Genomic DNA, 12,350 nt, shown 5'->3' with positions numbered 1-12,350 from the left:
AAGATCTTTTCAAAAGTTTGAAGACCTTGAATTTTATCCATGGTGATATTAAAAATGTTGGCAATGCTACCAACCAATCAAAATAGACAGAGGCTGGTCAGCCATACCAATGAATTCTGCCTGAACATTAGCCCTGGTAATATTAATTTAGGGATTTCCATTCATAGTAAGCAGAGTGAAAATGCAAATATAGTCATTTTAAATATGTCCCTTTTTATTTTATCTATTTGCTTTTTTTATAAGTCTCTTTTTTAAGTTGTTGGTAACAAAGTTAGTTTAAAAACACAAATACAATATGAGAAAAACTTAGCTAGATTTTAAATTTCGGGTATTTCTCATTTTGCCATTTTTGGTGAATTTATTTTATAAAATTTTATTATTATTTTGAATAGATATTACCTTCACATGATTAAAAACATTCACATGATTAAAAATTCAAAAGACACAAAAGGCTCTCCAGGTAAGAGTCTCTTCCACCCTTTAGACAGTTTTCCTGTCTGAAGGAAATCAATATTGCCCCTTTTCTTGTAAAAGTAAAGTGAAGTTAATCAGTCATATCCAACTCTTTGTGACCCCACGGACTGTAACCTGCCAGGCTCCTCTGTCCATGGGGTTTTCCAGGCAAGAATACTGGAATGGGTTGCCATTTCTTTCTCCAGAGGATATGTAAAGTCTTCCAGAAACACTGTGTATATGACTTTTTTCCCCTTCCTTAGGTTAGTAAATATTTTTAGACTGGAGCTTGTAGACCAGCACAGAAAAGAAGTGGTGAGTAAATCAGACAAACAAGAACAGTAAGATACAGAGCTTTATGATGGATTGAATGTTTATGTCACCCCTAATTCCTAAATTGAAACCCTGACCCTGCGGTAATGACCCAGGGAGGTGGGTGGGGCCTTTGAGAGGATTAGGTCATGAGGGAGAGCATTCATATATGGGATTGCGAGCATCCATGCTCTGTCGCTCAGTTGTGTCTGACTCTTTGGGACCCCATGGATTGTAGGCCCCCAGGCTCCTCTGTTGATGGGATTTCCCAGGCAAGAATACTGGAGTGGGTTGCCACTTCCTACTCCAGGGGATCTTCCTGACCCAGAGTTTCCTGATTGGCAGGCGGATTCTTTACCACTGAGCCACCAGGGAAGCCCGCATGAATGGGTTTAATGTCCTTTATTAAAGAGACTACAGAGTGACCTGTTAGCCCTTTTGTCATGCAAAGACACATGGAGAGTTTCTGAGCCGGAAAGCAGGTTCCCACCAGACACTGAGTCTGCTAGCACCTTGATCTTGGACTTTCCAGCCTCTAGAACTATGAGAAATAAATTTTCTGCTGTTTATGAGCCCCCGCCCCCACCAGTGTTTTGTTATAGCACCTGGAATGGACTAAGACATACGGGAAAATGAATCCCAGTAACTCACAGGGTAGGATATTCTGTCTACTGCTATATTCTGGGGCAAAGATGCTCCCTTAAAAGGAAAGAAGGCTTTGACTGTATGCTTTAAACATGGACTATTTCGAGTTCATTATACACATCTAGAGTTAAAGAAATCCAAGTATAATTTTTTTTAAGGGATCCTGATTTGTTTTTTTAAATTAAGGTACAATTCATATACCACTGCTGCTGCTGCTAAGTCGCTTCAGTCGTGTCCGACCCTCAGCGACCCCATGGACTGCAGCCCACCAGGCTCCTCCATCCATAGGAGTTTTCAGGCAAGAGTACTGGAGTGGAGTGCCATTGCCTTCTCCATCATACACCACACCACCCAGCATTTTAGTATGTTTACAAGGCTGTAAAGCCAGCACTATTGTCTAATTTTAGAACGTTTTCATTACCCTCCAAATAAATTCCATATCCACTACAGTCAGTCACTCCTCCCCTGCTCCCTGGCCCTTAGAAACCACTCATCTATTTTCTGTCTGTATGGATTTGTCTATTTTGAATATTTCATATAAATGGAATCATATACTAGATGGCTTTGGTGTTTGGTTTCTTTCACTCAGCATACTATGTTCAAAGTTTATCTATGTTGTAGCATATATCAGTACTTCGTTCTTTTTTCTTGCCCTTGTTTTTTAAAATTTAACCATTTTTAAGTGTACAGTTCAGTGACATGGTGCACACTCACACTGTTGTGCAACATCCCCACCATCCATCTGCAGAACTGTTCTTAAAACTCAAGCTGAAGCTCTACCTGTTAAATAACGTCCCTATTTCTTCATAACCTCTATTTTACTTTCTTTCTCTGTGAATTTGCCTGTTCTAAGAACTTCATATAAGTGGAGTCAAACAATATTGGTCCTTTTGTGTCTGGTTTATTTCACGTAGCACAATGTCTTCAAAGTTCATTCATGAGTAGCTTGAAACAGAACTGCCTTTCATTTTAAGGCTGAATACTACTCTGTTGTTTGGCTAGACCCCATTTTGTTTATCCATTTCTCACCAAATGGACGTTTGGGTGTTTACATTTTTGACGATTATGAATAATGCCACTGTGAACATTAGTGTACACATTTTTGTATGACCATGCTTCCAGTTCTCTTGGGTGGAAGAGACTCTCAATGAGACTGTAGAGGAATTTGCTGAGTAATACAGATTAGCCAGAGATGGATAGAGTAAGTTCCCTCATACAAACATTTGAGTTTCGAACTTTCAAAGATGCGAATGTGTGTTCGCATGTTCAATCACATTAGTACATGTGTCTGGCGTGCACGGTCATGTGTGTCCATCCACTACAGGTGGCTGTGCTTTTGTGTACTTTACAGTACAGTAGAGCAGTTTTTTAATTTCAAGCCCAGGATGTCTGGAAGCAAGCTTACAAACAGCGGGGTGTAGCCAGTTATGTTAGTTGGGTTCCAAGGCTGACTTTGTTGGATTTACGATCAAATTGGACCTATGAATTCACTTTTAGAACAGAACTCATTAATACAGAGTGGACTTACGGTACTTTGGTCATGGACAATGGTCATTGAGACTGTGTTTCCTTTGAGGAAGTGTGAAAGTTACTTAGATATGGATATATAGATTTATATACATTCTTTTGTTAATGTTCTTTTTCATTACAGTTTATTCCAGGATACTAGATATAGTTCCCTGTGCTATACAGTAGGACCTCATTGCTCAGCCATTCTAAATGTAATAGCTTGCATCAACCAGCCCCAAACTCCTGGTCCATCCTTCTCCCTCCTCTCCTCCTGCTTGGCAACCACAAGTCTGATCTCTACATCTGTGAAACTGTTTCTGTTTTGAGGGTAGGTTCATTGGTGCCACAGTTTAGATTCCACATATAAGTGATATTCATATGGTGTTTGTCCTTCTCTTTCTGACTTAGAATCAAGTATACTTTAAATAGTTACCCATTTTCCAAGCAGAGCTCTTCTTTCTTAAAATACCTACAATCAAAAAAAAAAAAGATGGAATGATTTAATATTTTGTGGTTCAAAATACCCATTAAGAAGACATCATTAGGACTTCCCTGATGGTCCAGTGGTTAAGTATCTGCCTGCCAATGCAGGGGACATGGACTCAATCCTTGGTTCCAAAAGATTCTACATGCCTTGGTACAACTAAGCACATGTGCTACAAGTACTGAAGCCTGCATGCCCTAGAGCCCTGCTCCCCAACAAGAGAAGCCACCATAATGAGAAGCCTGCTCACTGCAGCCAGAGAGTGGCCTCTGCTTGCCAAAACTAAAGAAAGCCCATGCACAGCAATGAAAACCCAGCACAGTCAAAAATAAAATAAATAAATTTTTAAAAAGACATCATTAAAGGATCAATCATTAAACATTGACAGTCTTTTCCATTTTATCAACTGAGTATAAAGAGACAGATTTTGTACCTGAAAGGGTAACTTTATTTATAACTTGGACAAACTTTCCTTTTTCTTAGTTTCTCCATGTGAGACAATTCATCCTAAAGAATAAATAAATTTTTTAAGGCAAGAAATAAGAAAAGAATGGAACTATAAAGTGAAATCATTTTTGGAATTTGAAAGGCGATGACGAAACTGACAAAGGAAAAATAGGAAAACGGACAACCTCCCTCCAAATATTTCAGCATGACTAGTATTAGAACTTGTGAAATTTATGAGTGAGCAGCTCTGTTTTTTTATTTCATGAGTTCACATACCAGTGGGTGTACATTACATATATGTTTGCATATGTGCGCCTCTGGGCTTGTAGCTCAGTGTTATCTGTATAGGTTTGTTGTTATATACCATTGAGGACAGAAATTACGTCTTATTCACCTTGACTTCTCCACTGCAGAATGCTGTACGTGGCATATTACAGGTGCTCAAGCTTGCTGGAAGGAATGAATATGCTTGTGACAAATGAATATCCTTTGGATGTATCACTACCATGTGACTGTATTTACATATTAGTGGAGAGGTGTTTTCCTGAGCTTCAGTCATTTGTGTATCTATCTGAATGGGTGAGGAAGGGACAACTCGAGTGAGAAGGTTTGGCAGAGGAGGGCGAGCTGGAGCCAGGAAGCCAGAGACAGCAGGAGACAGGTGTGACTGTCTCTTGCCCACCCTGTGCTCTACCGGCTTTCAAAATTGGGCTCCACATTTCCCCTTCCTCCTGGCACTTTCTAAATTCTCTTGCACTGTCAGAACATTCTTATTTAGAAACTAGCTCAGGGCTATTTCTTCCCTTTTGTGGAGGAGGATGAGGAGCTGGTTTCATGCTTCCAACAGATCTGTTTTCCTTTCTTTTTTTGGACTCTCAAATTCTGCTTTCAAAGGGCAGGCAAAATGGAGACTGAAATAATTGATTCAACAACAACCTCAAGGCCTGTAAAATGCCATCTTTGCTACTTACCAGGGAATATCATATATCACAGGTAGACACTTTTTATACTTTAGAGAAGAAGAAAAAGAATACCATTTTCTCCTCCCTCCTGATTAACTGGCCCTGGGCTACTAGGACCCTCAAATAACAGTGACAGATGATCTCAGAATTTCTAGATAATAGTAGAGGGGATTTCCCAGGTGGTCCAGTGGTTAAGACTCTGTGTTTCCACTGCAGAAAGCAAGGGTTCAATCCCTGGTTGGGCAATTAAGGTCCCACAGGCCAATGGAGTGGTCAAAACAAGCAAACAAAGAAAAAGAAAATAGAAGAGAGCCTATAAAATTAAAAAAAAAAAAAAAACCTATAAAATTTTTCAGAAGACTGAAAAATCAGGATTCAGGGCTTTCATGGTAGTCCAGGGGTTAAGAATCTGCCTGCCAATGCAGGACATACAGGTTCCATTCCTGGTCCGGGAAGATTCCACATGCCTTGGGGCAACTAAGCCAGTGATCCACAACTATTGATCCCGCACGTCCTAGAGTCCATGTACTGTAACTAAAGCGTAGCCCCCACTTGCTGCAATTGGAGAAAGCCCTCGTGCACCAATGAAGACTCAGTGCAGCCAAGAAAAAATAAAGAATAACAAAAAAAAAAGAGAAAAATTAGGATTCACACATTTCCTACACCCACAAGAGTGTCTAACAAAGTCCTATCAAGCATCTAATTCCCCTCCGAAGTCTCGGGCACCAGCAATTTTCTGGCACCCACTGGTCTCACTCTTCCCAACTCCTCCTCCACTTGCAGCCCATGCTCCACCTGGCCTTTCTAGGATTCACTACTGCCCGCCAGATGATTCTGTTCATTTTCCCTTCCCAGGTAGATTACAGCCTCTTTCCCTTATATGATCCACAGGTTCCAGGGGAAGCTCCTAACAAAACACCTGCTGACTGAACAACAACAAGAGATTCAGATGTCATAGAATTTTAGGGCTAAAAGGAATCTTAGGATCTTTTGGTTCACTTTTTCTGTTTTAGAGAGGATAAGCAGAGGCCCAAAGGGTTACCTTTATAGATTTTAAAGAAAAATCATTGGTTGCAGACTGTATGTTCAGCTGAATAGTATACTTGGTTCCTCACTAGAAAGCCATGCGGTGCAAGTGTGCTTGCTGCTGCTAAGTCGCTTCAGTCGTGTCCGACTCTGTGTGACCCCACAGATGGCAGCCCACCAGGCTCTGCCATCCCTGGGATTCTCCAGGCAAGAACACGTGCTTAGTCATGTCCAAGTCTTGGAGACCCCATGGACTGTAGCCCGCCAGGCTTCTCTGTCCATGGGATTTCCCAGGCAAGAATACTGGACTGGGTTGCCATTTCCTACTCTAGGGGAATCTTCCTGACCCAGGGATCAAACCCATGTCTCTTGCATATCCTGCATTGACAGGCAGATTCTTTATCACTATCACCTAGGAAACCCTGCTAGAACCATGGTCTTTCTATTCTGACCCCAACCTTGATCTTCCCTATTCTGACCTCAAGCCCTACATTCTCAATGAATTGCTGCCCATGGTTTGACCTGACAGAGGTTAAAAACACACACACACACACACACACACACACACAATTAGGTCCCAGGATGACAACCTCCTTTCAAAAGGAGGTTGGGAGGACCATCGTGGTGTCCAATGACAACAGAAGGCATCAGAAAGAAAGGGGCACTGACTTGAAGGGGTGTGGAGAGTCAGCAAGAAAGTGGCAGGGGGACTTTCCTGGTGGTCTAGTGGCTAAGACTCCAAACTCCCTATGTAGGGGCCCGAGTTCCATCTCTGGTCAGGGAACTAGATTCCACTTGCTGCAATGAAAAAGATTCCACACGCCGCATCTAGAGATCCTGCATGCCATAGTGAAGATCCAGTGCAGTCAAACAAATAAAAAAATTAATATTTAAATAAATAAATAATAAATAAAGTCAGTCATTGATAATAAAATCAAATAAACAGGGTAGGAGATAGGGTCTTTAGAGGGCCAATGACCAAGTCTAAGGAGAGTCCAAGCAAATCCAGTTCTTCACCAAAAGGCGATTAGAGTCAGGTAGGAACTGATAGGCATGAGGGGCAGAAAGAGAAACACTAGACAAACTCAGATCTGCTTCTGACTCTATCCTTGACAAGAAGCATAATTTGGAACAAATTATTTAACTGTCAGGCCCATAGGCAGACTCAGAATCTTATAGTCTCTGGTTGGGAGCACGTCTTCATTCCAAGGATTTGCAATCAGGTTTTGATCTTAAAAAGCTGGAAGAGGGTTGGAAGGATAAATCGGGAGTTTGGGATTAACATATACAAACTGCTATATATAAAATAAATAACCAAAAGGACCTACTTATAGTACATACACTACTCAATATTGTGTAATAAGGGAAAGAATCTGAAAAAGAATAGATATGTATAACTGAATCCCTTTGCTGTACACTTGAAACTAATACAACGTTGTAAATCAGACATACTTCAGTTAAAATAAAAAAAGAGCCCAGAAACAGTATCAATTCAAGTGGAAAACATTAGAGAGAATCGTCTTTCCTTGCAGAATGCTGCAGTTTGTTTACATCACAGTTTACTTAGAGCCTGCTGTTAAGTCAAAATCCCATGGCTGTTATTTTAGTCTGTTGACAATGATTTCACCATGTGACACCATTACCATGGAGGTGTAAGACATTTGGGGGCTCCTAAATTATGACCGATGGATGGTGGTTAGGTGCTTTTTCTCAGAACACCCTTTTAACTACATGTGTACTGTACTACATGTATGAACCATATTAAGAAAAAAAAGAAATGTTGATCACTTTCCATTAAAATACTAGATGAAAAAAAAAAAACCCTACACTACACAGCAAAGAAATACATACTTATAAAACATTCCTCCTCTCAACGTTTTCATAAGGCCTGAATTATCTTGTAATCTGATGATTTGAAGTCAACCTCTCTGCTTAAAGGTTCTTGTGAAGTTAAACTCCTATGAGGTTTATTTTAGACTGAAACAGTTTCATATTTTTCATTTTACTACAGAATAGAAAAAAGGCAAAATTAAAACAAAAACCAGGGACTTCCCTAGTGGTACAGTGTTTAAGACTCCGCGCTTGCAATGCAGGGTGCCTGGGTTCTATCCCTAGCTAGCAAACTAAAATCCCATATGCTGTGCAGTGTGGCCAAAACAAAAAAAGTGGACCTCAAAATTACGCTGATCATTGGCAAATGCCCTGTTGTAGAAGTGTAGAAAAGCCCCTGAAGTTATCGTATGGACACCGTCTACCCAGCTGTAAACTTAGGTATCTATTTTTAACCCCTTTCACAGTGTCAGAATGTTAGACCTGGAAGGGACCTTTGAGGTCATCTGATCTAAGCCACTCAGTTTCCAAAGGCAGGTAGTAAAGATCAGAAGCAAAGGAGACCCGCTGAAGTCAAACAGGAAATTATTTAGTATAGCTGATCTGGAACCTGTGTTTTTCAATTCTCAGCATTACTGTTCTTTGCTCACTTTTACTTATATTTGTTTTTTAAATATCATTGCAGTGTATACGGTAAAAAACAAGAACTCTCTCCTAACAGACTTCCTTCCCACTCTTCCATGTCGTCCCAACTTTTTAGGGGAAACCACTATTGATAGTTGGGCTTCTCTGGTGGCTCAGCCAGTAAAGAACCCACCTGCCAATGCAGGAGACATAAAGAGATGTGGGTTTAATCCCTGGGATGGGAAGATTCCCTGGAGGAGGGAATGGCAACCCACTCTAATATTCTTGCCTGGAAAATTCCATGGACAGAGGAGCCTGGAGGGCTACAGTCTGTGGAGTTGCAAAGAGTTGGACAAGACTGAGCACATGTGCACACACTAACAGTTTGCTGTATACATATGCAAATTCCATGTGTGTGTCTAAGTATTGATACATTCATTCACATACATATGGGTATATACACGGGCCAAGATCTTTTTAATTTGTATTATGTTTAATTTTTATTGAATATGTATAATTGACATATAATATAATTATATGTATATTAAGTGACATATAATTAGTTTCAGGTGTGCAACATAGTGATTTGACAGTTTTTAAATTTTAATTATATTTTTATTGAAGGATTTTGCTTTACAGAATTTTGTTGTTTTCTGTCAAACCTCAACATGAATCAGCCATAGGTATGCATATATCCCCACCCTTTTGAACCTCCCTCCCCTCTCCCTCCCCATCCCACCCCTCTATGTTGATACAGTGCCCCTGTGTGAGTTTCCTAAGCCATGAAGCAAATTCCCATTGCCTATCTATTTTACATATGGCAGGCTAAGATTTTTGAAAGTACTTTTACTCCAAACTAGAACCTAACTAAACCAAAATAAAAATGGGAGGGGGGGGGGCGGATAAAATGGGAGTTCTGAACAACAAAATAAATATAATTTCTAATAGAAATTGTTATTTCTCTTATCATTGCTCATCTAGAAATTATCATGAAATTTTTAAACATTTTTATTTATTTGACTGCACTGGGTCTTAGTTGTGCCACGTGGGTTCTTTAGCTGCAGCATGCAAACTCTTGCAGCACGTGGGATCTAGTTTCCTGAACACAGATGGAACCCAGGCCCCCTGCATTGGGAGCACAGACTCTGAGCCCCTGGGCCACCAGGGAATTCCCTAGAACTTCTCATAAAATTTGACAAAAGCTTTTCAGGCTTCCCAGGTGGAGCCAGTGTTAAAGAACTCACCTGCTGGGAATTCCTGGTGGTCCAGGGGCTGAGACTCCATGCTCCCAATGCAGGGGGCCTGGGCTTGATTTCCCTGGGGTCAGGGAACTAGATCCCACATGCCGCAACTAAGGGTTCACATGCTTCAAAAAAATTGCAACTAAATAAATTAAAAAAGAAAACTCCCCTGCTAATGCAGGTGATATAAAGGACACTGGGTTCAATCCGTGGGTCATGAAGATCCCTTGGAGGAGGTCATGGCAACCTACTCCAGTATTCTTGCCTGGAGAATCCCACAGACAGAGGAGACTGGCCAGCTATAGTCCATGGGGTCTCCAAGAGTCGGACATGACTCGGTGACTAACACACGTGAAGGGTCCTCAGAGCTATGCACGGGGGGTAGGGTCGAATTTATCCTTTGGAGCAGTCTGTTATTGGTTTTGCTGCATAGGATTAGTTTGGTATTTTAGAAAGATCGTTCTGAGGCCAGAATAGAGGATGGATTAGAGACAGTGAAACCAGCTGAGGGGTTACTGCAATGTGCCAGGCGAAGGAGGGTGCATGTGTGAACTGAGAACGTGGAGCTGGATGTGCACAAGTCAAAGGAGAAGAGGGGACTGGATGAAGAGACCTAGGAGGAAGACTCACAGAACCTGAAAAGCAGCTGGATATTGAGGTGAAGGGGAGCTGGTAGACACTCTGCTTTCTCATCTCCTAAATCTTTTTTAAAATGTGTATTAATTTATTTGGCTGTGTTGGGTTTTAGTTGCAGCACACAAGGTCGTTAGTTGCAGTATGTGGGACTGAATTCCCTGGCCAGTGATAGAACCTGGGCCCCAGCCCTGGGAGCAGAGAGTCTTAGCCACTGGACCACCAGGAAAGTCCCTTAGATCTTTCTTTCTAAGCAGGAACTCTGTATCTCTTGCCAACTCTGGCCATGTAACTGGGGCTCGATTAAAGTTTTCTTTCTTTTTGTTCTAAATTTATTTCAGTTTTTTTCAATTAAAAATTTTGAAGAAATCCTTCATTTTTTTTAATCCACTACACAATCCTAAGCAATTCCTGTTCATGTTTTGATTACCAAAATTTTAATGCTTTTTTCCCCTTTAAACATGATTTCAACTAATAAAATAGTTGTTATTACTCACCCGGTCATTCAAAAGCTGATGGTTTAGGGGTGTCGAGGTACTTATCTTTGTCTGCATTTTGGGACCATTTGTGTTTTTTGGAGGTGCAAATGCCATCATGAAATAACTGGATATTCTGCTGTAAGAAAAACTACTCCTGCAGAAGAAATGAATCATACAATCTTCAGAATACTAAAAATACTAATACCATATAATCTTTTTTAGTACACTGGGACAGGGACTAGGGGGAGAGTAACATTTGCTAGGAGCATTTTATATGTCAGGTACTTAACAGGTTTGCTCAATTAAAACCCATAAAAATATGGTAAGGTGGTGGGTTTTAGCTTATTTTACAGGTGAAGAAAATGAGGCTCACTGAAGTTACATGCTTTGCCCAGAGTTATACAGACAATAGGTGGTGAAACAGGGAATCAGACCCAGGTCTGTTTAACTCTGTTTGATTTTCATTGGACAAATGGGAAAAAATCAGAATCACTCTTAGCTAAGAACATACCATATTTGTCAGAAAGAAGTATTTATAAAGTCACCGTGCAATCTGAACTACTCCGTCTTTGTCCCTTGTGACCTCCTTCTTCCTCTGTTACCCTTCTGACATCTAGCTAACAAGGGCTCTAGCTTGCTACCATATTTAAGAGGTAGAATAGTACAATGGACAAGGCTAAGAATTTACATATGGACAGATTTGGGTTTATTGGGGAAAATACACTGGGGAAACACACTAAGCACGGGCGGCTGCGACCAGCGTACTAAGCGCGGCCAAGAGCAGCTACCCAATGTCCGAGGTCAGGAGCACAAGCTGGGAGGATCCCATGCCCGAAGAGCAGCGGCCAAGAGGAGTTACCCCACGTCTGAGGCTAGGGGTGGTGGCTAGGAGGAGCCACTCCACACTCAAGGCCAGGGGCAGCAGTCAGGAGGAGTAACCCCACGCCTGAGGCCAGGGGCAGCGGCGGGAGGACCAACCCCACATCCAAGGAGCGGTAGCTATGCAGGCACAGGAGGGCCTAGAGGCGCTATCCCACGCTGAAGGTCAGGAAGGGCTGTGGTGAGGAGATACCCCTTATCCAAGGTAAGGAGCAGCAGCTGCGCTTTGCTGGAACAGGCGTGAAGAGATACTCCATGCCCAAGGTAAGAGAAACCCAAGTAAGACGGTAGGTGTTGCAAGAGGGCATCAGAGGGCAGATACACTGAAACCATATTCATAGAAAACTAGTCAATCTAATCACACTAGGACCACAGCCTTGTCTAACTCAATGAAAGTAAGCCGTGCCTGTGGGGCAACCCAAGACAGGCGGGTCATGGTGGAGAGATCTGACAGAATGTGGTCCACTGGAGAAGGGAATGGCAAACCACTTCAGTATTCTTTACTTGAGAACCCCATGAACAGTATGAAAAGGCAAAATGATAGGGTACCGAAAGAGGAACTCCCCAGGTCAGTAGGTGCCCAATATGCTACTGGAGATCAGTGGAGAAATAATTCCAGAAAGAATGAAGGGATGAAGCCAAAGCAAAAACAATACCCCACTGTGGATGTGACTGGTGATAGAAGCAAGGTCTGGTGCTGTAAAGAGCAATATTGCATAGGAACCTGGAATGTCAGGTCCATGAATCAAGGCAAATTGGAAGTGGTCAAACAAGAGATGGCAAGAGTGAACATCGACATTTTAGGAATCAGCTAACTAAAATGGAC

The 12,350-nt window shown here is 41.6% G+C and overlaps 1 pseudogene; it reads right to left on the bottom strand.

Moving 5' to 3' along the window:
* Nucleotides 1–10,788, bottom strand: part of LOC133247113 (F-box only protein 16-like) — a 37,350-nt pseudogene extending 26,562 nt beyond the window's left edge.
* Between the last annotated feature and the right edge of the window lie 1,562 nt (nt 10,789–12,350).

The sequence above is a fragment of the Bos javanicus genome, chromosome 5, assembly GCF_032452875.1.
Source record: "Bos javanicus breed banteng chromosome 5, ARS-OSU_banteng_1.0, whole genome shotgun sequence".
Classification (NCBI taxonomy): domain Eukaryota; kingdom Metazoa; phylum Chordata; class Mammalia; order Artiodactyla; family Bovidae; genus Bos; species Bos javanicus.
Note: the sequence above shows the minus strand (reverse complement) of the source record. Positions and strands in the feature narration are given on the sequence as shown.